Source organism: Stenella coeruleoalba (genome assembly GCF_951394435.1).
Source record: "Stenella coeruleoalba genome assembly, chromosome: 21".
Classification (NCBI taxonomy): domain Eukaryota; kingdom Metazoa; phylum Chordata; class Mammalia; order Artiodactyla; family Delphinidae; genus Stenella; species Stenella coeruleoalba.
In genome coordinates this window covers 23,516,200-23,540,637 of record NC_137167.1, presented here as the reverse complement: position 1 = coordinate 23,540,637, position 24,438 = coordinate 23,516,200, and the positions used below count along the sequence as shown (strand labels likewise).

General features: G+C 44.1%; 1 protein-coding gene and 2 long non-coding RNA genes across 4 annotated transcripts in view; 1 reads left to right on the top strand and 2 right to left on the bottom strand.

The window, feature by feature from the left end:
• Positions 1-11,911, bottom strand: part of IRF2 (interferon regulatory factor 2) — an 84,588-nt gene extending 72,677 nt beyond the window's left edge. The window contains exons 1-2 of one of the 2 annotated variants that reach the window (XM_079908923.1): positions 11,761-11,911; positions 11,488-11,638 (exon numbers count right to left, since the gene is read on the bottom strand). The gene's annotated coding sequence lies outside the window, so the exon portion shown is untranslated. The remainder of the gene's footprint in view (positions 1-11,487; positions 11,639-11,760) is intronic. The other variant, XM_079908922.1, reaches the window with a different exon arrangement.
• Positions 11,912-12,123: 212 nt separating this feature from the next.
• On the top strand, positions 12,124-23,024 carry LOC307179701. Its single transcript, XR_013825520.1, has 6 exons — positions 12,124-12,245; positions 12,641-12,805; positions 14,248-14,346; positions 15,168-15,299; positions 21,456-21,619; positions 21,873-23,024. It is a non-coding gene; the product is annotated as an uncharacterized lncRNA (long non-coding RNA).
• LOC307179702 overlaps positions 22,641-24,438 on the bottom strand; it is a 36,954-nt gene continuing 35,156 nt past the window's right edge. Inside the window, exon 4 of the long non-coding RNA XR_013825521.1 lies at positions 22,641-22,745. This is a non-coding gene — a long non-coding RNA (uncharacterized lncRNA). The remainder of the gene's footprint in view (positions 22,746-24,438) is intronic.

Here is a 24,438-nt window from a genome sequence, read left to right as displayed (position 1 = left end):
TGAGGGAAAAGCCTCTCCCGGATGGTATGTGAAGGGAGAGGTTCTCCCAGCACAAACCTCCAGGGAGGGCTTCAGAGCCATCTGTTATCAGCAGTACTGCCAGTTACCATCTCCCCTCAGGGAAAGGGAAGCAGAAAGTGGAGATAACTATAGAGACTCAGCCACTTCGTGACAAAAGACACCAGACAACAGGCAGCCAGCTGAATTCGACGTGCCAAACTGAGAGGGGGGGAAAACGGTAGAGAAACAGCCAGAACAACAAAACAAGATGCTGTTTTATGCCTATTATATGATTTACGAAGACTCTGTCCTTTAGAAAATAAAATGTACACAGTTGGCCCAAGAACGTGCCATGTTAGCACTGTCACCTCCCCTACAACCTGAGACAACCCCCTGTGGCCCACTGATGGGTGGAAGAAGGCCTCTAAAAGGGATGCTCAGACACCAAAAATCACTGCTGGAACTGAGGTCTCAGCCACCCAGACGAAGGCCCCTCACTGCAGGGAGCACAGGTCATCTACCGAGCTCACTCAATTCCAAGCTGAGGACTTCGCCACCTTTTTAGACCTACTCCCTCCACATGGAGATGAGTACACACCTGTTAAGTAAGCGGCGACTGGATGAATGATCAGAGCTGTCCACTGTTTCCTTTCAGGGCCCAGACTGCAGCCCAAACTGCACCCTGACTTTGAAAAAAAAAAAGCAAAAAAAAAAAAAAAAAAAAGTCTTGATGCATTCAAAGCACCTGTAAGAGAGGCAAATAAATAAATCCTCTCCTATAATATTTTAAACTCACCCCGACTTCCTGAATCACCAGCAGAGCCACACCCAAAAGTGGAAATAGCAGTTCATCCACATTCCCTCCTGGGGCCTTTGGACTTCGCTTTTGTAACGGATAGAAGAAAGGGGACCATCTGGGTCGGTGCTCGGAGCCACCTAGAGCACCCCACGTGCCCAGGGCATCCTCTGGGGGCACCAGCCTCTTGTCTCACTTCTCTGTCCCTCATCCCTGAGGACTTTCCAGGTCAGCTCAACAGTGCACATGAGTTAAGTTTTCCCATACAAACAAAATCCCAACATCCCCACAAAGAGTCAATAAAGGTTTACCTTCAGGATTACGATTTTAAAGTGAGATTACACTTTCCTGTTCTTCTGTCAGTTGCAAATCCCCAAACCTACTAGAATTCACTTAAAACTAATCTACAGTGTTTTCATTGGAAGAAAGCAATCACGAAAGCTCTGACCTGCTGAGCAGCTGGGAATTTCTTTGCTGAAGGTTTGGTTTAGTCTTTATTTTTCTAGCTGCTGGCCCTGCTAACATGATTCAGTGAAGGTCGTATTTAATCTCACAGAGAAAAGCTACCTAAGCAGTTCTTAGGTAGGCTTCGGTAAAAATAAATTGCCTGGGCTCTGTGGATAAGTCTGTTGCTTCTCCCCAACAATTACAGTCAAAGGGAACAAATGAAGGCAACTGTAAGACACCGGTGCTTGATTTCAAAAGAACTTCCCTGCACATAAGTTACGGGCTGAGTGTTTGTTAATAACGAAGTTATTGTTAATAACTAACCCACCAAGAAAGTAGCAGCTCCCAAATGTATACCTTGGGTTTATCAGCAAATACAGCTTATTTACATGTACAGGAAGGTATTACTATCAGCACTGGGACATAAATGTCAAAGGAATAGACTGATAAGACTTTTGTTAAGCGGTAAAAGGAGAAAACCGAACAATTTTTTCACCTTCTAGATGTTGAACGCCTAATACAAAGTGACAAATCCTATTGCAAAGTGACAAATCCCAATGTTTACGTGCTCAATACATATACCATTAGGTTTCTAACACAAAGGAGATCTAGGCCATAGGCCCCAAGCTGGAATTCAGCCTTTGAAGCTAACCTTTGCTTTAGGGCTGAAAATCAAATCAACAAATATTTATCTAGTGCTTACTGTGTATCAAGCACTAGTGGAGAATGCAAGGAAATACGACACAATCCCAGCTCTCAGATAACCTGCCCGTGGAGGTGTTGCAAACGGGTAAATCCAAGGAATCGACTTTTTTCACAACAGTTCAAAGGGTGGAAAAGATTCAAGATGTTTGTGACTAATCGCCAAAGGAACGGCACACACAGTGTGTTGCTTCTGAAGAGATTCAGAGCATCTTATTATTTTAAGCTGATGAGATCAGGTAAGGTTTGTTGGGGGAGGCACAGCGAGATGCAGTTATAACCAAACGACCCACCTCTGCTTTCCTCTGGGTTTTTTAGGTTTAGCCTTGTATTACAATGTTTCCCTGCATCTGTCTTCACACCTTGCTTCATTTCTTAACCCTGCACCATCCAATATGGTAGCCACCAGCCACATGACTACTGCACACTTGAAATGTGACCGGACTGAATTGAGATGTGTTGAAGGTGTAAAAGATACATTGGATTTGGCAGATTCAGTATGAAAAAAAGAACGTAAATAATCTCAATACTTTTACATCCGTTTTATGTTGAAATGATAATATTTTGGACACACTGGGCTAAATAAAATGGTATTAAAATTAACTTCACCTACTCGTTTTTACTTTTCTAACGTGGCTACTAGAAAATTAAAAATTACACCTGTGGCTCACATTCTGCTTGTATTGGACAGTGCGGTCCTAATCAATACTCATTTTTCTCCGCTGCGCTTTGGCATTCTGCCTCTGAAGTCCTTACGGTTACGCCCAGCCCTAGTTTCATAACAAATGCAAAAAACGTCTCCCGGATCTATAAAGGGATCAAAACTATTCTAAATTTTTTTTCAGACACAAATTCAGGATTTGGAAGCTTCTTCAGTTATGGAAACTCAGAAGTCACACTCTGATTGAGTCACACGAAGTCATCCTCCCGTGGGGACTTGTAAAGGTTGCTGTGTGGGGAAAATAAAACTTCCCTGGATTCCTCAGTGCTCCTGTAAAACAGCTGAGCCACCTGAGACACAGGAATGAACACAACATAAAGACAGTGAATGAAAGATAGTGAATGTTTGCATTCACTTCCCCTAGAAACATTTTACTCTTCACCTACCATGAGAATTGGATCTGTAGCCATTTGTCTAAATTAATTGCTCTGATCCAGAAGGATAATCAAACTTCTCTTATCTCTGCAAGAGGGTCAAATGTTTACAGCCTTGACTAGGTCCGTGGGTTAAGTTTGCAGGGTCCCAGGAAGACCTATGTCTCTAAGCATGTACATTTCAAAAGGAAAGAAGCCCAGACCTTAGCCCAGGCCTTCCAAAAGGTTAGGATGGAAACCCTGGATCCTTTCCTCGCTGGCTCAAAGGAGCAAAGGCGCTTGCTTGCTTGTGCGCTCACTCTCTCTCTCTCTCTCTCTCCCCCCCCTCCCCCGTGCCCCCTCCTTTGGCAGAGGAGGGGGATGGTTGCTCTGACCGTACCACACCCACATTCCATCAGCTTTCATGGCATCACTTATCACTTCAGGGACTAGGTATGGGGGGCCAACACTGCAACATCTCTCTGGCCACTGATCTGGTTGTAGAGCTCCATAAAGAACTCTTTCCTCCAACCCCCATGTCTGGGGCCTCTGCAGTATTCACATACATAGAAGACATATCTGTGAAGTGGGGTAACATCTCAGACCCTCCACAGCTCTTCAGAAAACAGTGTGTCCCAACCTCACCATGGAGCCATCGATCTCATTGTCTCCAAGGAGTAACAGGTGAATGGGGACAAGGGCATCTCTCAGCACTGGCTGGGAAGGCCCTGATTCTAGAGCCTGGCTCTGCACATCAAGGCACAAGGGGCCCAGGAAGGGCCAAGTTCACACGCAACATCCTCCTAAGCAACATCCAACTTACTTGTCCTCCGCCTACGTTTACCAGACGTGAGGTCAGAGGGCACACTGCAGAGCTGTCTTGAGAATATTTTTCTGGTTATAAAAGTAACTGTGTTGTTGTATTAAATTTGGAAAATACAAGTGTTTCAAGGGGGAAGAAAGAGCCAAACATCCATAATCACACCATCGAAAATGCTTCCTCCCAGTTTTTTCTTAATGATGTGTATACAGATACATACACACGTTTTAAAAATAAAATTAGGGTCACAATTGAATATCCTCTTCTTCTCCACTCAGCTTTTCCACAAACATCTTCCCATCATTATTAAATACAAAAACATGAATTTCATCGGCTATCTATACTCAGTGTGTGGACCGTGCCATAACTCATTTAAACGCGCTCCTCCTGTTGGGTGTTTAGGGTGTTTCCGAGTTTTCACTATTACAGAAGCTACCAGTTAAACATCCTTGTACATAAGTCTTCACTCCACCTCTCGTTACCTCACATATGTAGGTTCCTAGAAGTGGAATTACGGGAGCAGAGAGTTCAACATTTTTAAGACATTAAGTGCACCCCCCCTCCCGATAAAAAGGCCAAACTTCAAAGTCAGAAATGGAGGGTCCTCCGGCATTTCATTTCAACTTGTCCTGCAGTCACTACCAACTAACTAGCAATCTGTCCCCTCTACCTCAAGACGCCTTCAATGACATTTGTGGCAGACACAGGGTCTACCTGCCTGACTCCCTCCTATCCCCCATTCAAGAATTCAGGAGGCATTATTCTACTCTCCACCTTAGTCTCTTTTTTCATCACCTCATTCTCCCAACTGTCACCTTCCAACACCCTCCCCACTCACATTCCACCACCCCACACACCCACTAACCTCTTAACCACGTGCCAGGACACTCTGGTCCACCACTGTAACTTTTCTCATCATCTTCAATAATTGTAGGGTAAGGAGAACAGGAAAAGCTCTCTTCAAAAATAACACGATAGATATTACTTGAAACAAAGTTATTTGTATGCACTTTCTTCTCACTCAAAATGTCAACCTCATGACATGGGAAAATCAGTTGGATTCTAAGCTTACGGGGCCAGGACAGTGTCTTCTATCTAGAAGGTATTTCTTTGGTTCCTACAAAAACCTGACATCCATAAGCTCAAAAAGAACAAATTAAATAGGAAGCTCACCTTTTCTTTGATCACATTAGGTGTGTGAGTATCAAATGCTCTTACACAGATAGCAACAGATTGCTAAGGACGATGGAAAAGCAATTGTTTATGAAAATGACGGAGCAAGTAGTTAACTCTCAAAAATGGTTAATCAAATGGGCAGAAGACCTAAATAGACATTTCTCCAAAGACATACAGATTGCCAACAAACACATGAAAAGATGCTCAACATCACTAATCATTAGAGAAGTGCAAATCAAAACTACAATGAGGTATCACCTCACACTAGTCAGAATGGCCATCATCAAAAAATCTACAAACAATAAATGCTGGAGAGGGTGTGGAGAAAAGGGAACCCTCCTGCACTGTTGGTGGGAATGTAAATTGATACAGCCACTATGGAGAACAGTATGGAGGTTCCTTAAAACACTAAAATTAGAGCTATCATATGAGCCAGCAATCCCACTACTGGGCATATACCCTGAGAAAACCATCATTCAAAAGGAGTCATGCACCACAATGTTCATTGCAGCTCTATTTACAATAGCCAGGACATGGCAGCAACCTAAATGTCCATCGACAGATGAATGGATAAAGGAGATGTGGCACATATATACAATGGAATATTACTCAGCCATGAAGAGAAACAAAATTGAGTTATCTGTAGTGAGGTGGATGGATCTAGAGTCTGTCATACAGAGGGGAGTAAGTCAGAAAGAGAAAAACCAATACCATATGCTAACGCATATATATGGAATCTAAAAAAATTGTACCGATTAACCAACTGGCAGGGCAGGAATAAAGACGCAGACGTAGAGAACAGACTTGAGGACACAGGGGAGGAAGGGGAAGCTGGGACAAAGTGAGAGAGTGGCACGGACATATATACACTACCAAATGTAAAATAGATGGCTAGTGGGAAGCAGCCACATAGCACAGGGAGATCAGCTCGGTGCTTTGTGACCACCTAGAGGGATGGGATAGGGAGGGTGGGAGGGAGTCTCAAGAGGGAGGGGATAGGGGGATAGATGTATACATATAGCTGATTCACTTTGTTGTACAGCAGAAACTAACACAACATTTTAAAGCAATTATACTCCCATAAAGACGTGAAAAAAAAAACCTGGATAGGCTTTTATCACACAAAACCCTGAAGTAAGATATTTTGTTGAACTAAATTGGTCTTGCCCTTGATATAAAAATGCTTAGAATCCATCACCAGAAAGAAAAGCACAGCCTTCTGTTTCTCATAAACATGGGGCTACAAGGCATGCACACAGGGCACGGGACATACGGAGACATTTTTTGCTTTGCCTCTTGTTCTTTCTTGCTTATCGAAGCTGAATACTAAATTGATAAAGGGGACTATAAGCCAAAACAGAAACAAACAAAAAACAAACCCATGACTCTGTGGCCTTCCTAGAGAGCGACACACTCGTGAAACAAAGTCCTTCGTGCTTGTTCAGAATGGAAAATTCAAAGTATCACAACTGTACCGCGAATCCCATTTTTGTATGACAAGCAAGGTCAACATGGGCAGAGCCAACAGGGAGGGATCACAGATTCTCTATTCAAAGCACTGCCTAAAAGGTGGAGAACAAGTTCCATCTGCTTGTTTTCCTGCATAGCCTGGCCTCAATGAAACAATGAAAAGGTTTGGCCCTGGGGAGAGATGCTTGACTCAGTGGTTCTCTGCCTTTGCTCTGGCCCACATACCTGAGTGACAGGGATCCAGGATACACTGGTGAACGTGAGAGGCTTACTACGGGGTCGGGGGAGAGACAAAGAGAAGAGGGGGCTGCAGACGGTCTCAAGTCTGAAGGTTCTGTGTGGTTTCTAAAAGCCCCCTCCTCTCCATGATTCCGATACACACATAAGTCCCGTCCCTCGAAGATGACAGAACCATGCAGCCCCATTTTATAGATGTGAAAACTAAGGTCCAGAAAGGAGAAGTGACTGGAGAGTTAATGAAAGAGCTGAGTCAACTCTGGGCCTCTGGACTCTTGAGTTCATGCACCTCCCACTACCCAGAGCCTTGTACATAGCTGTCTGTCAACAAATATTTAATAAATAAATGAAATAAGGACTCAGTGTTTGCGTTCATTGAACAAAATAATCGCCTGAGTTACTGCAATGGTTCATATCATGGGGTCCCTGGATCCCCAGTAGAACTCAAAGTTACTGATGGGAGTGGGAAGGTGGTAACTAGTTTTAGGACCTCAGAAGGCCCAGTAGGTCTAACAGCTTATCTAAGAAACGGCTGCCCAGGTTGCCTACAACGTCAAGTTTCTCTACTTTGGGCTGGAATTAGATCAACTAGATTTGCTGATGCTGGCTCTCTCAAGTCAACCAGGAGTTCTGACTGCAAGTCTAACGTGTTTCTAAGTAATAAAAATGGGCATATGAAGTCTTCCTAACTACACACAATCTGTTTCAGAGACCATCTGTCATAAGATGGAGCTGGGGAGAGGGGAAATCATTTTAAAAGGCTCTCTCAAGGCAAAACGCTGGTGACTGTGCGTCCTCTGGACGGGTCAGAGCCCAGCCTCAGGTGCCTGTGGACGTTGACTTCCTGCCTGTGTATTTCTCTTGGTATTTTATATAAAATACTGACTTCAGGTTTCAATCTGGACCCTATAGATAACTTACCATTCTTTGCTGAAAAAAATCAACATTTAATCAAATCTCGTCACTCCCAAGCCCACCAGCACCCCTCCACCGTGAGGGCCACTGCTTGACCCTGCCTTGGGCAGACATTACAACCAAATACTGATCAGACTCAGGCCAAAAGTAGGGCACGAATGGGGCCAACAGGGACAGAAAGCCCTAACTTCCTACCCTTGTGTGAGAAGGGGTCCCATACAGACCAAAAGAAGAACTGATTTTATTGTTAACAATAACTACTTCACAGCAATTTATGTTATTTTTATATACCACTTTATATATTTTATCTCTTGTAAATATATATTATCTATTATATTTATTTTCACATATGCTGTCACATATCATTTTCACATATATAGTGTTAGGTACATAGTAAGCATTCAATAAATGCAAGTTCACTGAGTCCCTTTAAAGATGTTACAGCAAAAACTAAAATCAGTTAAGGGCATACAATTAATAACAGATAATGAATTGAAGAGTCTTCAGCAATGATGAAGAAAATTCAGACTACAGCAAAGTGAGCTTGGGAAGGTTTTTTCTTGATATGAAGACGGAAAATACATTGGTCCAATCATTTTTATTTCCATATCATTTGGTCTCCATGGACACCATCTATCTTCTGACAGAAAAAAAACTCACTGACAGTATCTTATGTCACTGTTAAATACTTTAATGCTTTACATAAAATAGTTATGCTGTGTTTAATTTCTTACCATTATTATTTTCTCTCAGAACAAGTAAAATCCCTTCTTGCTGAAAATTCTATAAGAGAAAGTCAGTGCTTAATCCACAGTCATGATTCCCTGGCTTTTCAAGTTAAGAATAATCTGATAAAATTCTGAAAGTGAATGCCTTACACATTTGTAGAGTGCTATAACTTATGCAACCTTCTTTCATAACAGTATCTCATTTGTTCCCAAAAGCAACCCTATCAGATATACAGTTAAGTATTATTATCACCTTCCATAGCACTCACCCCTAAAGGTAATTACTGTCTTTATTTCTTAGCTGGGTATTGTCAGCTCACCAACTAGAATGCAATCTCCCCAGAGGGTAAAGAAACTGTCTTCCTGTTCCCAGTTGAACCGACAGAACGTAGCACTGTGTCTGGGGCATAGTGAATGTTCTAGGAATAGTTATTAAATGAATAAACTCCCTTATCTGCTTTAAGCCTTTTTTGGTATAAAGAACATAATAGAACCATGTCCCAGATACCCCATTTAGAGTTCAGTGGTCTGTTCTCTATCAAAAGGAAACTGTGTAAAAATGCTCTAAAAACAAGGAAGCTTATATGCCATAATACTAAGAATAAAAGTACAGTGTCCTTGGAAACAAGAGAAAATCGATGCATGTCAAACATCCAAATGTTAAACATCCAAAGTTTCAAATTTTCCACTACTAGGTTTAAACGTGTTTAACTAGCTTTGGTATACTGAATATTTGCCTAATAAAGTGGGAAAGTCGAGGAAGAGAAAAGTTGGGTCATGGTTCACTGAGCTGTCAGGACTTTTGTTTGCCATAATTGGCTTCCAATTTAACCACAAATGCTTACTTTTGATTAGGATGACATTTTTACAGGTAAGTAAGTCTGAAATATGCAGAGTTATCTCTAACTTTTGAAGGTCAAAAGAAAAAAAAAACCCGACTCATTGAGAATAAAGTATGTAAATGTTTAATATTAAGAATCAGTTACGAATCATAACAGACAAGAACCCGGATCTAAGAGGCCAAAATCTAACTTCTTACACAACAGGCTAAGTTATAAATTATAATCATTCACTAATTACAGTGAAATTCTGGACTCTGCCCCATCGATCAATAGATTTTTCAAGGTTACCCCTTAAAATTACCAGGTTAAGTCCTAAATATTCCATCTGCTGAACTTTCCTTAGAAAACACAAGTTTTTCCAGGATTTCACCCTGATTGGGGGGGGGCGGGTGAGAAAACTAGAAAATCCTGAATCTGTGTGCATGAAGTTAAACAGGGGTCCCCCTCCAAGTCGTGGCAAGGAGCGTGCATCTGCCTAACATCAAGACCATCCACCTTTCCCATTCGGTCTGTCACCAGGCCCCTGTCTGCACCTGCCCCTAAGCACCAAAAAGCGCAGGCTGCTAAATCCCAATGTTATCTGCAGTCGGTCTGAAACTAATAAATGAATGCAGGCTTGACAGCAACCTTGGTGATTCCTGAAAATCCACAACAGGAAATGTAACTATCCTTCACCCTCCCTCGCCATTCATCAAAAGCAGACCGAGTCACAGCAACTGGGAGGCCGGTGGAAGAAGGCAAATGCCAGCACTTCTCCTCAAGGAGGAAGCTTCTGCGTTTTCTTAACCAAGGACAGGGCGCACTACCCGTTGCCCACACTGCAGGGAGGAGGCTGAAGAGGGAGGGAGCAGGTAAAATGTCCCCAAGTTCCAAACACTATACTCTGGGGGCAAAAACGACTGAAAGCCACGCCGCTCGCATGTGGCAACCTCGACTGCTAGTGCCAGGGGTCACATTCACAGCGATGACCAGCGGTGCTGCCTACACCGACTGACCTCGGCGCCTCGCCTGGTGCCCGGAAGGCTGTTTCTGCGCCCGGCTCGGGCTGCCAGCCTCCTTTCCGCTTCTCCCCCTCTAAAGGGGTAAGGGGGTGAGGGCGGCCCACGCAGCCACACCTGGGGCCCAAACAGAGATGCCGGCGCGTCCCAGGAGGGGGATGAGCTGCATCCTGAAACCCTCTGAACTTGGAAAGGCAGCCCGAGCCCTCTCGGGGGCCGGCTTCCAGGCCGTAGCGCCCCGAGCGGGCGGGCGCCACGATCGGCCACGACTGGCATCGCTCGGTGGGCGAGCCCGGCCCGCGAGGCGGAAAGGAAGTGGCTGCCGCGGCTTTGCACCAACCACGTTCGGCCGGCGGGCGAATGCCACTCGGCGCCCCGAGCGGGGTCGGAGGGCGCGGGGCGGGCACTCCCGTCCCCACCCCGCCGCCGCCGGCGCCCCGGGACCCCCAGGGGACGCCGGCCCCGGGCCTGCCAGCAGGGCGCCGCTCGGTCCCCGGAGGCTCCCCGCCCCCACCTCGCCCGCTCCGTAGCCAAGGCGGGTCAGGCCCAGCGCGCGAGTACGGCCCGGGGGCGCCCGCGGGGACCCGGAGGCGCCCGGCGCTAGGCCGCGGCCGGGCCGCTGACCCCTGGGCGCGGCGCCCTCCCGGGACGCGCCGCCCGAGCCCCCCGCGCGCCGGGACAAGTGCAGTGACAAAGCCCCAGGGCCAGGCCGGGCGCTGGCCGGCGGTAAGGAGGACGCGGCGTGCCTCCCGGGCGGTGGCGGCAGCGGCCCAGCCCCCAGGAAGCCGGGCGCGCCGGCCAGGCCCCGCGCGCAGCCCCGCTCCAAGCCCGCCCGCCGGCCCCGGCCGCTGGCACCCGACGCCCGCGACTCTTCCCCGAGCCCGGCGGGCGGGCGAGCCCCGGGACCGCCGCCGGGCGCCCCATCAAGTTTCCTCTGGCCGCGGCGGGAGGCGCCTCTCCCGGCCCGGGCGCGGGGCGCAGGCTGAGGGTGGACTGCGGGTTCCTGCCTATTTACGCCAGAGGCTGCCTGGAGAGAGGCACCGCCAGCGGGCAAGGAGAAGGACCCGCTCCCCTCCTTCGGACCTGGTGGCGACGGCCTCCGTAAACATACACACGCACACACATGCACGCGAGAATTTTGTTTGAAAAGGAGGCCCGACTCCAGCGGACCTGCACCCCCCCCACACCACCTGGGGCGCAGAATCACACAGAGCAGGTCTGTGTCCATGGAGCCACCTCTCCGCATCTGCAAATCCAAAAGTGAAATTAAACCTCCACCAACCTCCTCCTCCTCCTCCTCGCAGCCTCAGCAGCCCCAGTAGCAGCAGCAACAGCAGCAGAACCTGCTTCCCCTAAAATCAGATGATCCATAACAGCGCCGACTGTTCCTCCAAAAATCAGTATTAATATTTATGAACCTCAGCATTTTCCGTCTGCAAAACATCGTGTCAAACCATCAGGACGCGCGCACACACATATCCCCTCCAGTCCTCATAAACATGCCCTCGAGAAAAACACACACGCACAGTCACAACTATTATTTGAAAAATGTTACCTCTCAGTGTGCTTTTTCACGCTATCAATACAATTCCGCAAGGCTTAAGTGTTGCTAGGATGTGTGAAATGGAAATGAAAGCCCGTCAGTTGAATAATCGCAGGAACAAAACTAAAAGTTACTCCCCGGCTTGCCTGAGAACAGTCCAGATCGAAAGCAAAACAAGGAGAGGAAACTGCGAAGCGCTGAGGCTGGAAATCCCCCCACCCCCCGCCCTCCCGGTGCCTCGCTCCCTCCCTCCCTCCGTCCCTCGCTCGCTCCCCCCTCCGCCCTCCTCCCTCCGCCCTTCCTCCCCAGTGTTTGTTTCAAGCTTGTGCAACTGGGAGGTGGAGGCGGAGGGAGGGCGCGAGCTGCCCGGCCTGGAGGTGCGGAAGTTCGCCGCCGCTGTTCATTGGCAGGCAGCGCCGCTTTCATCATTTCTCAGAAAAGTCAATTTCATTTTCACTTACCCACGTCGCGGCAGCGGGAGCAACAAGCAGCTGCGCGTGAGTCTGCTGCTCGCACACCCGGGCGCTCACACGCGAGTAGGGGTCCGGGGGGTGGGGTACTGGGCGCGAGCTTGGGTTCCGGCCGTAAGCTGGCGGCGGTAGGAGGGGACCGCAGGTACCTACCTGACTCTCCATCCTAAGGGTCACCTGAAGGTAGGGAAGGAGGGAGGAGGAGGGCGTGTCGGGGAGGCAAAGCTCTTGACATGCAGTTGGTGGGGCAGGTGTCAGCCGTGTTTAGAGCCTGTTTTCTGAGTGAATAAAAATTCACTTTGTAACACTGCCCACTTCCAAGGAATACAAGGAGCAATTAACTGACGAGAGAGCATTACTTAGATACTAGTGCAGTAACTGGGCCAATAACGCATCCTTAACTTTATTTGAACCCTTATCAGTAGCTGAGTGTGTAACCATTTGAAGGGCAGCTGTCATCAGGGACACCGCCTGGAGCTCTGTCTGGGGGCGAAAAGGAAGGCCTTCCCCTAGTAAGTCACCAGCAGCGTCCTCCCAGACTGAGTGTGCAACGGAAGTTCCCTCCCTGCAGGATGAGATGGGCAGGGGTGAGAGCTAATTTTCCTGAAAGATGTCTTAATGTGGCTGGTCCGGGAGAGCGGTTTTATACTGTAGTACATGCAGCTAGGTTCAAATCTGGCCTCTTTAACTTACTCGCTGGGCATCCCCAGTCAAGCTGCTTAACCTAACGCCTCAGTATTCAATGCCTTGAAATGAGGATGAGTGAGAGAATGCAAGAATACAGGGGCAGCACCCGTCACCTTCAAGGTGTGTTAGCTCAAACTAGTACAGTTCACTTGGGACCTGCCGTTTCTGGGGTCCCTTGTTTTAAAGTATAGATTCTCACCTGGTTATACCTGTTTCTTCTCCCACATGCAGTTTCATTGGCCTTCTCCCAAACTTCTCTCCCCGACACAGAAAGTCCCTTCCTGAGAGGCCAGAGCTACATATATGTAAACACTTTTCTAAAAACATAGCTCCAACACCCTCTTTGTCACAGAAGTATTCAGTTCTATGGACTGGAAAAAGAAAAGTATCTCAATGCTTTTGGTGAGGAGACAGCTGAGGGTTTATGCTTCTGTTTTGTGGCCGTGGTCTCAAAAATAGATTTCCCATGCACCATTATTTCTTATCCCCTCATAGAATACTGTTTGACCCAGCCAGCCACTTTCTTATTTCGTAAAGCAATGACTATTATAGGTGATTAGAGTAACTGTATACAAACTCTGTAGGACAGTTGTCCCTCTTTACCACCCATGGGCCCAAGTTAAAAACCCAGTAGTCCTTAATGTTTTCCTTCCCCCCAACACACATCCAATCGGTAGTATCCTACTGACCCGTTGATGCTGATCCCAAATCTCTCTGGGCCTGGCCCCTCCTCCATCCCCTTTGGATCGCCTTTATTCAGCTATGGCAGTGGCCTCAGAACTGGGCTTCTGAACTAGGGCTCATCCAGGTTAACAGCCGGGTTAAGCAGAAAATCAACTTCAGGTGAAGCACGATTGCAATCCAAACTCCACCCCTCAAAAATCTCCCCACAGCCTTCAGAATAAAGTCCGTATTATTTGACAAGACATAAAAAGCCCGTTATAATCTGGCACCAAACTTCCTTTCCAGCCCCATCTCTTGCTACTGTGCCCCACAAGCTCTACACCCCTCCCTTGTCAACCCAGCTTCCATTCCTTTTGGTAAAACAACAGAGCCATCCTCTTGTTCGTTGTTTTATCCTTAGCATGGTGTCCAGCACAGAGGCACTCGACTACTTGGGAATTAATAGTTCCTTGCCCTGGGTTCTCAAAACATATTTTAGACTTTATCAGAGTATTTTTAATATAAATGTAATCGATATCTATTGTGCAGAATGCAGGAAGTACAGAAAAGTTGAAAAGAAAATATGACACCTGCAATCTTACCAGTAAGGAATAGACCTGATGATATTTTTATGTATTTCCTTCTAGCAATTTTTTTTTTTTTTGGCTCCACCACGCAGCATGCAGGGCTCTTAGTTCCCTGACCAGGAGTCGAACCTGTGCCCCCTGCAGTGGAAGCACGGAGTCTTACCCACTGGACCGCCGGGGAAGTCCCTCTAGTAAGTTTTCTCAAGGGCCATTTCCAGTCCTCATCTGCTCAGCGTCTCTGTATCATTTAATAATTCCCATCATACTGCCTGATGCCTATGTGACAACCTTCTCCTGTTTTATTTCTCGGCTGGCTCCCCTTCTGCTGCCAGCCTCCTAAATTATGGTGTTTCTAGATATTCTGTCCTCACCCCTCCTATTTTCTCATTCTACATGCTTTCTCTTTGAGCGCTCTCACCCACATCCAAAGCTTCAGATAATCACTATTTGGTGATAACTCCATAATCTATAATTTCTAAGCTCTGGATGCATTTATTCTAGATGTTCCTCGGGTACAACAAATTAGTTATGTCCAAATCTAAACTCATAACATCTTTCCCCACCATCTTGTATTTGTCACTTCATTAACCAGCCAGGAAACTGGGAGGCATCACCAACTCCCACCTTTCCTGAGCCCCTGGAGCTCCCTGGACATGGGTATGTTTCCAATTTCCAGGCCCCTAAACTCATAAAACGTAGACTGAATTTCATTCTGTTCTTATGCGCTGGAAGACATGTAAATCTGACCCCCAAATCCACTGTGTATTGATATACATCATCAAGAAATATTTTAGCCCTTTGATGAGATGCATACAGTCATAAATCTCTGTGGAAAACGGATCAGTATAGCAAAATATAACCTTTTTGAAAGTTTCTGGAAAAAACAACCTTGGCCATACCAAAGAAATCTGACCAAACACCTGATCTAAAGCAACAGATGTTGTTTGAGCAGTGTAGTATATTGAAACTAGAGTGAGCTCCTGAGTGAGGCATGTTTATGTTTCACCTGCAGGATGGACATCCTAGGACCGTCTACCTGGATGCATCAGAACTCATTTCTTTTCAAGGGAGTCGAGAAAGGACTGGTTACTTGGCCATGCAGCAATTGACCTCTCCATGATTGAAGCTTAAAGATACATTCAAGGTTAGCCCCTCTCAAATGGGTTTTTAATTTATTTTTCTGATAAATGAGAATAGTTTGATAAAATAATTATTCAAGCAATAATCCTTTATTGAGTCAAGTAATAATAATTTATTGAATCATTTATTGAGTCAAGCAATAATCATTTATTGAATGTCCAAGAACTTTTCTCGTGAACAAAACAAATGAAAATCTCTGCCTTTCAAGAAGTTTTCTTACAGTCTAGTAAATTGGAATGTTAATTTCCATTGTATCATCCTAGTAATGACTCGGACGTCACCTCCATCTATAATCGCAGTCTTTACAACTGTACATTAAAGTTATGAATGTAGAATATGATGGCATGCTCACTAAAGGGTTAAGTATTTATAGCTGAGATTAAATCAGTGCCCCCCTCATCAGTCTGTCAGTTGATGCCCTAATTTTCCCCACAGTATCTCTGGTACCACTTCGGTCCTGGCCACCAAGGCTCTCTTCCATGCTGCTGTAATTTAGCAGAGGTTATAAAATCATGGAAAATGAGTGTTCCACACTTGCCAGAGCAGTTGGCCAATACAAAGCAAAGAATATCATTGTGAAGTCCACACTGAATAAATATACAGCCACATTAGATTGCAGTTGAAACAGTAGAACTGCAAAGATGTTGAAAAAGCCATCAATCAAAGTTCAGGGACCATAGGCATCAAGTTGGATAAATTCTTATCTATTACCTCATGTAACAGTTTCTTCCATTTTGCTAGAAACTCTAAAATGAGGTGCATTTTGTTGCAATTATTCTCTGAAAATAATGAATTTAAATTGAGCAATATATTGCCCAATCCTTAGTAACAAATATTAATTTTGTCCTGTTCTTTTGATGACGTAAGGGAAGAAATACTCTTTAAAAGTGCCAAGATGATTGTGTGTGTGTGTGTGTGTGTGTGTGTGTGTGTGTGTATGGGGGCAGAGAGGGAGAGAGAGATGAGTGAATTTTTCTCGTCCAAAAGGAAGGCTTTCAACTTTGAAAACTTCAAAAAAAATTTTTTTTGCTATAATTTCTCTGTCTCATCCCAAATGGATTTGAAATATTCATTATTTCTCTAAGGTAATAAACTATAAAGTAGTGCTTTTAAAGTCAGAGGGAAAAAGTGCCTATAGCCTTGCCTTGAGGTTCTTTAGAAAAAATTACTATAATAGTTTCAAGTATTAAAAATATTTTAGGGACTTTGCTGGTGGCGCAGTGGTTAAGAATCCACCTGCCAAGGCAGGGGACACAGGTTCGAGCCCTGGTCCGGGAAGATCCCACATGCCCCGGAGCAACTAAGCCTGTGCACCACAACTACTGAGCCTGCGCTCTAGAGCCCACGAACCACAACTACTGAGCCCGCATGCCACAACTACTGAAGCCCGCGCATCTAGAACCTGTGCTCCACAAGAGAAGCCACTGCAATGAGAAGCCCGCGAACCGCAATGAAGAGTAGCCCCTGCTCGCCACAACTAGAGAAAGCCCGTGCACAGCAATGAAGACCCAACGCAGCCAAAAATAAATAAAATTTAAAAATTTTTTAAAAATAAATTTCCAGTTTGTAACATAAATTCAGCAAACCACATAATTCACTGAATCTGAATATTTGAAGAAGTTTTGTTACAGCTTCCACCATTTCCCTATAAGCTCATTCACAGCATGTGAACCTTGATGATGTTCAGTCTGTTCTCTTTGTCCCAAAACTTCTGAGCATTTTGAATAACACACCTTATCCTATTGGAAAATGTTTGGAAGTTTGCCAATCAGAAAGACAGAAGAGTCAGAAAACAAAGGATTGACAGTATTTTTAAATACTACTTCCTCAGAAAGTTTCATCTCCACTACATCCAAAAGGTGCACGTACACCTCTCGGCGCTGCCTCCTTCTCCTGGATGCAACTCCAAGACATTTCCTAGCCGTGCTCCTCAGGTAAGAACATGGCAAGACCAACCCCTGCTCTCCTGGAGCTTACATTCTAGTGGGGGTGATGTCAACAGACAGGCAAACAAACCAAGAAAATAGTTAAAGATTTGTATCCGTGTTCTGAGGGAAACAAACACAACTTTGGATAGAAAATACTGGGGGATCTAGGTGGTCAAGGAAGGTTTCTCAAGGAGAAAATGACATTTAAGCCAAAACTTGGAGGAGAGGAGACTGTATTCGTTTCCTGGGCCTGCCATAACACAGTACCACAAGCCAGGTGGCGGAAGTAACAGAAACGCATTGCCTCCCAGTTCTGGAAGCTGGAAGTCCCAGATCAAGGTGTCCACAGGGTTGGCTCCTTCTGAGGGTTATGGGGGAAGGATCTGTTCCTTGCCTCCTGGCTTCTGGTGTTGGCCAGCAATCCTGGGCATTCTTTGGCTGGTAGCAGCATCACTCCATCTCTCCCTTCATCTTCACGTGGTGTTCTCCCTGGATGTGTGTCTGTATCCAAATTTCCCCGTTTTCCAGGGACACTAGTCTTATTGGATTAGGGGCCCACCATACTCCAATACGATCTCATCTTAATTCATTACATTTGCAAAGACAATCTGAGGTATTGGGGGATTAGGATCTCACTATATGAATTTTGAGGGGGACACACTTCAACACGTAACTGATATCAATTGTGTGATGAAGCCCCGAGCCAGGGGGAAGACTGAACACAAAGGCCATGAAAAGCAAAAGGGTCTGGCATATTCTGGAAACCAAAAGAAGGTGAATGTGACTTAAGAGTTCTGAATGAGGGTAAGAAGGACACAGGCAGGTGGGCAGAGGCCAGATCAAGGACTTTGGATTTTATTCTAAGATCAATGGGAAGATTTTGAAGGGTTCTGTGTTTTAAAAGGGTTCTGGGTTTTAAAAGGTCATGCTATAAATTTCCCAACTGTCTCCTCAACATCAATGAAATGCAAGGATTTCTTAATTTGTGTATTTCTCAGAAGAATTTGTAACTGTTCTTGCACTGACCTCTCAGTTCATTACATGATGAATTTGTTGAGGAAACAATGCATTGGGGATATTTTGAAACAGTTTAATTCTTTTTCATTTCTTTTTGGCATTCCTAAGGTATTTCTTTCCCTTTAACTTTCTGTCTGATTTTCATCTCCACAAATAAATGAAGTAAATTTTTACTTCATTCTTTTTACCCTATCCCCATAAAAACTTCCCTTAAAAAAAAGGAAGATATATTCAACTGTGGATTCCAGGCACATGCTATTTTCCTGTTTTGAGTGAATGATGATAATTTTCAGAGATTGTGTCACCACAAAATCAACATTCATTCCAAAATTTAATGGTTTCAAATGTATTTCTTTTTTTGATTTCTAAAAATTTTCAAATTTCTTTTCCATCAGAAACCCCTTGTGTGTAATAAATAGTTTCCACAAAACTGAATTTTTGTTGGCAGAACAATCGGCGTAAGTAAAACTTCACGATTTGCCTTGGATGTTTTGTAATTTGAAAGCAAATGTTGGTTTAAACAGCCCACCATATATTTTGTCAATGTCCAGCTGTGGATGCTGGGTTTTTAGCACCACTTCTTTCCGGACAGCCAAAAAAAAAATATCACTTTCTTTCCTGTTTTACATATTGAGGTTCTGCGTAAGATTTCATTTGGGGAAAAGGTTCTGTCGCTTTATAAAAAACATGGAAAAAAGATCAAAGCCACCAATACTACTGGCAGTTTGTTTTGCTTCATTTTCCTATAACTGGAGATAAGAAAGAAAACACGACAAACCATAAGTGAAGAACCTTAAGACTGAAGGAGAGAAAGAAATACGCAGACCCAGGAACAGACGCCCGAGGGAGGGTTGATGGGTGAGTTCACGCTGGGTGGCTGGGCGGAGCCAGCCTCTGCGAAGGGGCCAGCATTGTAGGTTCACCCTCACTTTGAGTTGCTCAGGTTGTCTCCATATTTCCTTGTTTTTATTTCCTACCTTGATGAGAACTTTTCATCTTTTCAGGGATGCAGAACCAACAGATTCATGACGACTCGTTTCACAATGTATGTGGTTGATGCCATGTTTATATGACACTTTTGACCAAGCCTTTTCCCTCATTGAGAAATTAGAGGAACACTACCCTAGCCCTGTCATTTTCCACAATGCTTACAAATATTTTACCACATATACACTCTTACTGGTATTTCTGCTTATGATGAACTTAAGTAAGATAGCAGGAAATGTATGCTCCATTGAGGGTAAAAGGAAAACAAAGTTTTATATGTACAGTAAGGTCACCCTAAAGATGTTCATATAAGTAAGGTGAAAAGGAACTACATCAAAACATTAATAGTGGTTGTCTTTGAGGGATGGAACTATGGGTGATTTTTTTTCCTTTTGAAAAATTAACATTTTTAAGAATAGATTTTCCTTTTATTAATGTAAACATTTTAATATATTTTTATAGGTGATTTCAGAAAATTATTTCTTGATATGCTTATGATTTTTATGTAAAGGACTTATAAGTTTTTTTTAAAATTAATTTATTTTATTTTTGGCTGCGTTGGGTCTTCGTTGCAGTGCGTGGGCTTCTCATCGCGGTGGCTTCTCTTGTTGCGGAGCACGGCCTCTAGGTGTGCGGGCTTCAGTAGTTGTGGCTCGCGGGTTCTAGAGCACAGGCTCAGTAGTTGTGGCGCACAGGCTTAGTTGCTCATGGCACGTGGGATCTTCCTGGACCAGGGCTTGAACCTGTGTCCCCTGCATTGGCAAGCGGATTCTTAACCACTGCACCACCAGGGAAGCCCGACTTGTAAGTTTTAGCTAGTTTTATCCTTGGGACTTCAAAAAACAAAGCACTGGTTAATACATCTTATATTTTACACTACATTCTTATAAGAATTTTTAAATCTCTGTGTAGAAGATAATTTTTTCCTACAAATGCTATATAGTTTCTCCCAGTTTTTAATTTTATCAAAATATTCATTTTTAATGACTCTCCAAACAGGACTCTCCAAAGGAACATATAAAAACAAACTAACGTGTGTCCAGATCAATGGCTATTAATAAGTGATACATTCCATAATCATTATTAATATTTAAATAAGCTTTTGCTTTGATTCACATCATGTTTTAAATATGCCGTTTGAAAAAGTTTGACTTAGGAGAAATCTATAACAACTACAGAATCTCTTCTACTTGTAGTTTCATTTCATTTGTATGCAAGAATATTACTATATTCTTAGCAATCAAATTCAAATTCTTAGATCTCAAACATGAATGAAGACTCTAAGCAAATTATCAAAATTTTATGTTAAATTTTTTCTTTTTTTGCCTTTCTTCTTTCTGGCACTTCCACATTTAGTCATCATATTTCCTATTTTACTTGCTCAACTTCCACATATAACAGGATTGGCAGAAGGGAGAGAAAACAACTCATTGGAAGGCAGTAAAGGGTAGGATGTCTCTGTCTCTGTCTCTGTCTCTGTCTCTCACACACACATACACACACACACACACACACACACACACACACACACACACACACACAGTAGAGGAGGAGTCTCTGCATGCAGAAACTCAATTCAGAACATTTTTCCCACAGAAATAATAAGAAACCATGATGGTAAAAGTATATAGTTTTCCTTCATTATGGGTTAAAATAAGAGTTTGTGGGCTGGCCCGGGAATACACCATTTTATAACATCGTACACGTGGGAAACTTGCATTCTGAAATCTAGACAGCTGTTTTCAAAAGACACTATGAGGGTTCAGTGCGTTATGTGGGCCTGCGGCTGCCCACCCTCCGCAGGACCGTGCTCAGCAGTTTGGAGGCGATGAGGAAGAAAGAGGCCTGCTTCCTGATCTTGAGGCATTTGCAGTCCACGTTGGGAGTCAGGGCCCACAGTGCAAAGATGATTATTTCAAGGTAGAAATGGCATGTGGCCCCACTCCCAGGTAACATTTTAATACATTCATTTATCTGTTCATTCAGCATCTGTTTCTTGACTTTATAGTAATTCTCTATTTTTATAGTCTAAATGATATTTTCTAATATAAATAATACATGATTATAGAAGAATATTAGAGCAATACAGACTTCTCTGTAGTGACAAAATCAGAAAGAACTTGAATGTTGATAACTGAATGATTGAATAAACTGGGGTTGATCCATTCTGTGGGATGTTATGCACCAATAAAAAAGAACAAATTAAGAATATCTGTTGTTCTGGACAGGGGACCAGGATGTATTATAAAGAATGAAGATCGAGATGAAAAGAAAGGTTCCTATTTTGATCTCCTTTTTGCAAAGACAACAGTGGACACCCCCAAAAAAGTTTGAATTCGAAAGGATAAAGGTGCAGATATGAAGCTGTTAATAATGGTCACCTTAAGGACAGGTGAGCTACTAATTTTTTTCTTTATTTATTTTTGTACTGAGGAAAAAGATGCTAATTTTAAAACAAAATGAAAATTTGGAAATACAGAGCAGATTAAAGAGAAAGATTAAAGTCACTTTGATTTCTGATTTCTGTTTTGCTTGGTATTATATGTGTGTCAGAGAGAGAGAAGGAGAGAAAAAGAGAGAGAAACTGCCCTTGATAATTATCAATAGACTTTTCTTTTTTTTTTTTTTTTTTTTGCGGTACGCAGGCCTCTCACTGTTGTGGCCTCTCCCGCTGCGGAGCACAGGCTCTGGACGCGCAGGCTCAGTGGCCATGGCTCACGGGCCCAGCCACTCCGCGGCATGTGGGATCTTCCCGGACCGGGGCACAAACCTGCGTCCCCTGCGTCAGCAGGCGGACTCCCAACCACTGCGCCACCAGGGAAGCCCAATAGACTCTTCTTGAGTGTCCACTATGTTTATGTCACTTCAGGGCCCTTCTGGTAAGAGTGCTTTAACCCAGAGCCACCTAATAGACCCACGATGGAGACACTTTTAAGCAGGCTGGCATTTCACTTCCCTATAAGGGCCTCCTGCTTTCCCTATGGGAAAGGCCCGTCGTGGCCCTTTCTGTGTATATCTGCTACCTGAAAGGTAAGGAGGAGTTTCCTGAAGTGTAAAGCTGGGGGAATGAAGGCTGTTGCTCTCATGCCAGCCTGAGCCCTGCTCTTGTTAAGGGTTCTCTGCTTCACCCTGATGGATTCTCCTACAGCATCTTACAGAACCAACACGGCCTCCCCTCCAGGCAGGCTGGATGCATTCACCGGAGGGAAACAAGCAGCTGCTGGAGTCTGGCCCCCTGAGTACGCTTTGAGAAGGTGCTGTGTGCGTTTCTGTTCAACATTACTGGTATGTCCATGATATCAGTTCAGTGGCCTCAGGACAAGTAGGGACCTTAGTCCAGTTTTCTCTGTACCTATTCTGAGGATGATTCACCGAGTGATAGGTGCCCATTACATCAGCATGACACCTTCATCAGTCAAGCACAAAGATAAATGATTCCACGTGGTAAACAACGAAGCGTAGTAAGGATACCAAAGAACGGCTCAGGCTTCCTGCAGGTAGTGGGATTTGAGCTGTACCTTAAAGAATAGGGTAAAAATAAATAAGCAATTAAAACAACTATACCCCAATAAAAAAAATTAAAATAAAAAAAATGTTCACACAATAAATAAATAAATGAGAAATTAAAAATAGATTTGTGTGTGTGTGTATACTTAATAGCCAGCTTTAAAAATCCTTCACAGAAGCTTTCAGACTTTAAAACGTCCTCTCATCCCACACAGAACACCCATCTAACAAATTCATCTGGTCCTACAGTCCACGCCAGTTCTGTGTTTAGGCCAAAGGGATTTTGTTGAATTATACATTAAATATATTGGTATAGTTAGGAAACTAGTTTTTTCAGTTAAAAAGTGGATATGGGGGCAGAAAGACTCCTACATCCAACATGTGGAAGAAATATGTGCATTTAAGAAGATCGCTAAGGCAGCTCTTTGGCCTCTAAAACTATAGGCTGAGAACTATTTTCTTGGGATACTTTAACTGATTCCATGGAATGAAAGCGAAAGGTGACAGTCACCAGATGAGTGCCTGCAGATGTGAATTCCTTGGGCGCTCTTAGGTTAGGGCGTGTATCAGCGGACGGGCTGATGTAATGTAGTGGTTCTGTCCATGGCTACGTTCAGCATGTACAGAAGAGTAGCCTCAAGTTATTTGTTAAATCAGCATTCCGCTCACAAGTTACTTTAATTACATGGCTATGATGATTCCATGATACCAGACAGCTGGTGAAAACTGAAGAAGAAAAAATCTAATGCTCAGATGTTTAGCTTGTGGTCACGTAGGCAAAACACCTGTGCACTAAGCTAGTGCTTTATCTAGATGTTTGATGACCTCTAACCCTTTTTCTATATACTTCATTTCTTCCTGTTAGCCAGTATAAAGCTCAGATTAGATTAAAATTTAATTTATCTCCAAGTTTAGGCTTTAATGAAACAAAAATAAAGGAATTATAAGAGTGCTGTTTTCTGCTACAAAAATGTGGGAGACTCTGGTTTCATAATGACAGAATAAAGACATACCCACCCAACCACCTTCTCTCACAATTCACCAAGAAACATCAAGGAAAACAGGTAACAGAAATGCATATCCATCATTCGGAAACTAGGAGATGTCTGTGCCCACAGTACATGGAGAGAGAATTTGGAAAGATGAATATCAAAGACTAAGCAGAGAGAAGGAAGGTCGAACCTTAGTGGCTGCAAAGGGAGTTGAGAAGTGAGCTACTTTTTCCATACAGAACCCAGAAAAGCACAGGAATGGGAAAAACTGGGCAGGGGGCAGCAGGATTAAATTGATCCCTCCAGTTCTCCACCCCCACCCAGTTCCCAAGCAGTTTGTTGACCTCTCTTCTCCCTCCAGACTCTGAGGTGAGCAGAGGTGGAATTCCATCTGAAGCAAGAGAATTGAGGGAGTCTGTGTGTGGAAGAGTGAGATCTCCATTTCTTTTCTACTGCTCGGACCCAGAACACCAACACCCAGAATAAAATTCCAAGAGAGGAGACTGGAGGGTGCTACCCCAGAGAAAATACTTGTAAACAGTGATATTTGCAGGGCCTCGGTAAAAACAACAACTGGTCCCCCGATCTGCCTCAGTGAAGACCACCAGTGTATAAGACCAACACATGTATGCTGAGCTTCTGGTCAGGTGAGCTTTTTCGTGCCTTACTTTTAAGAGTGAACACTCAAGGGCCAAGAGACACTCTAATATAA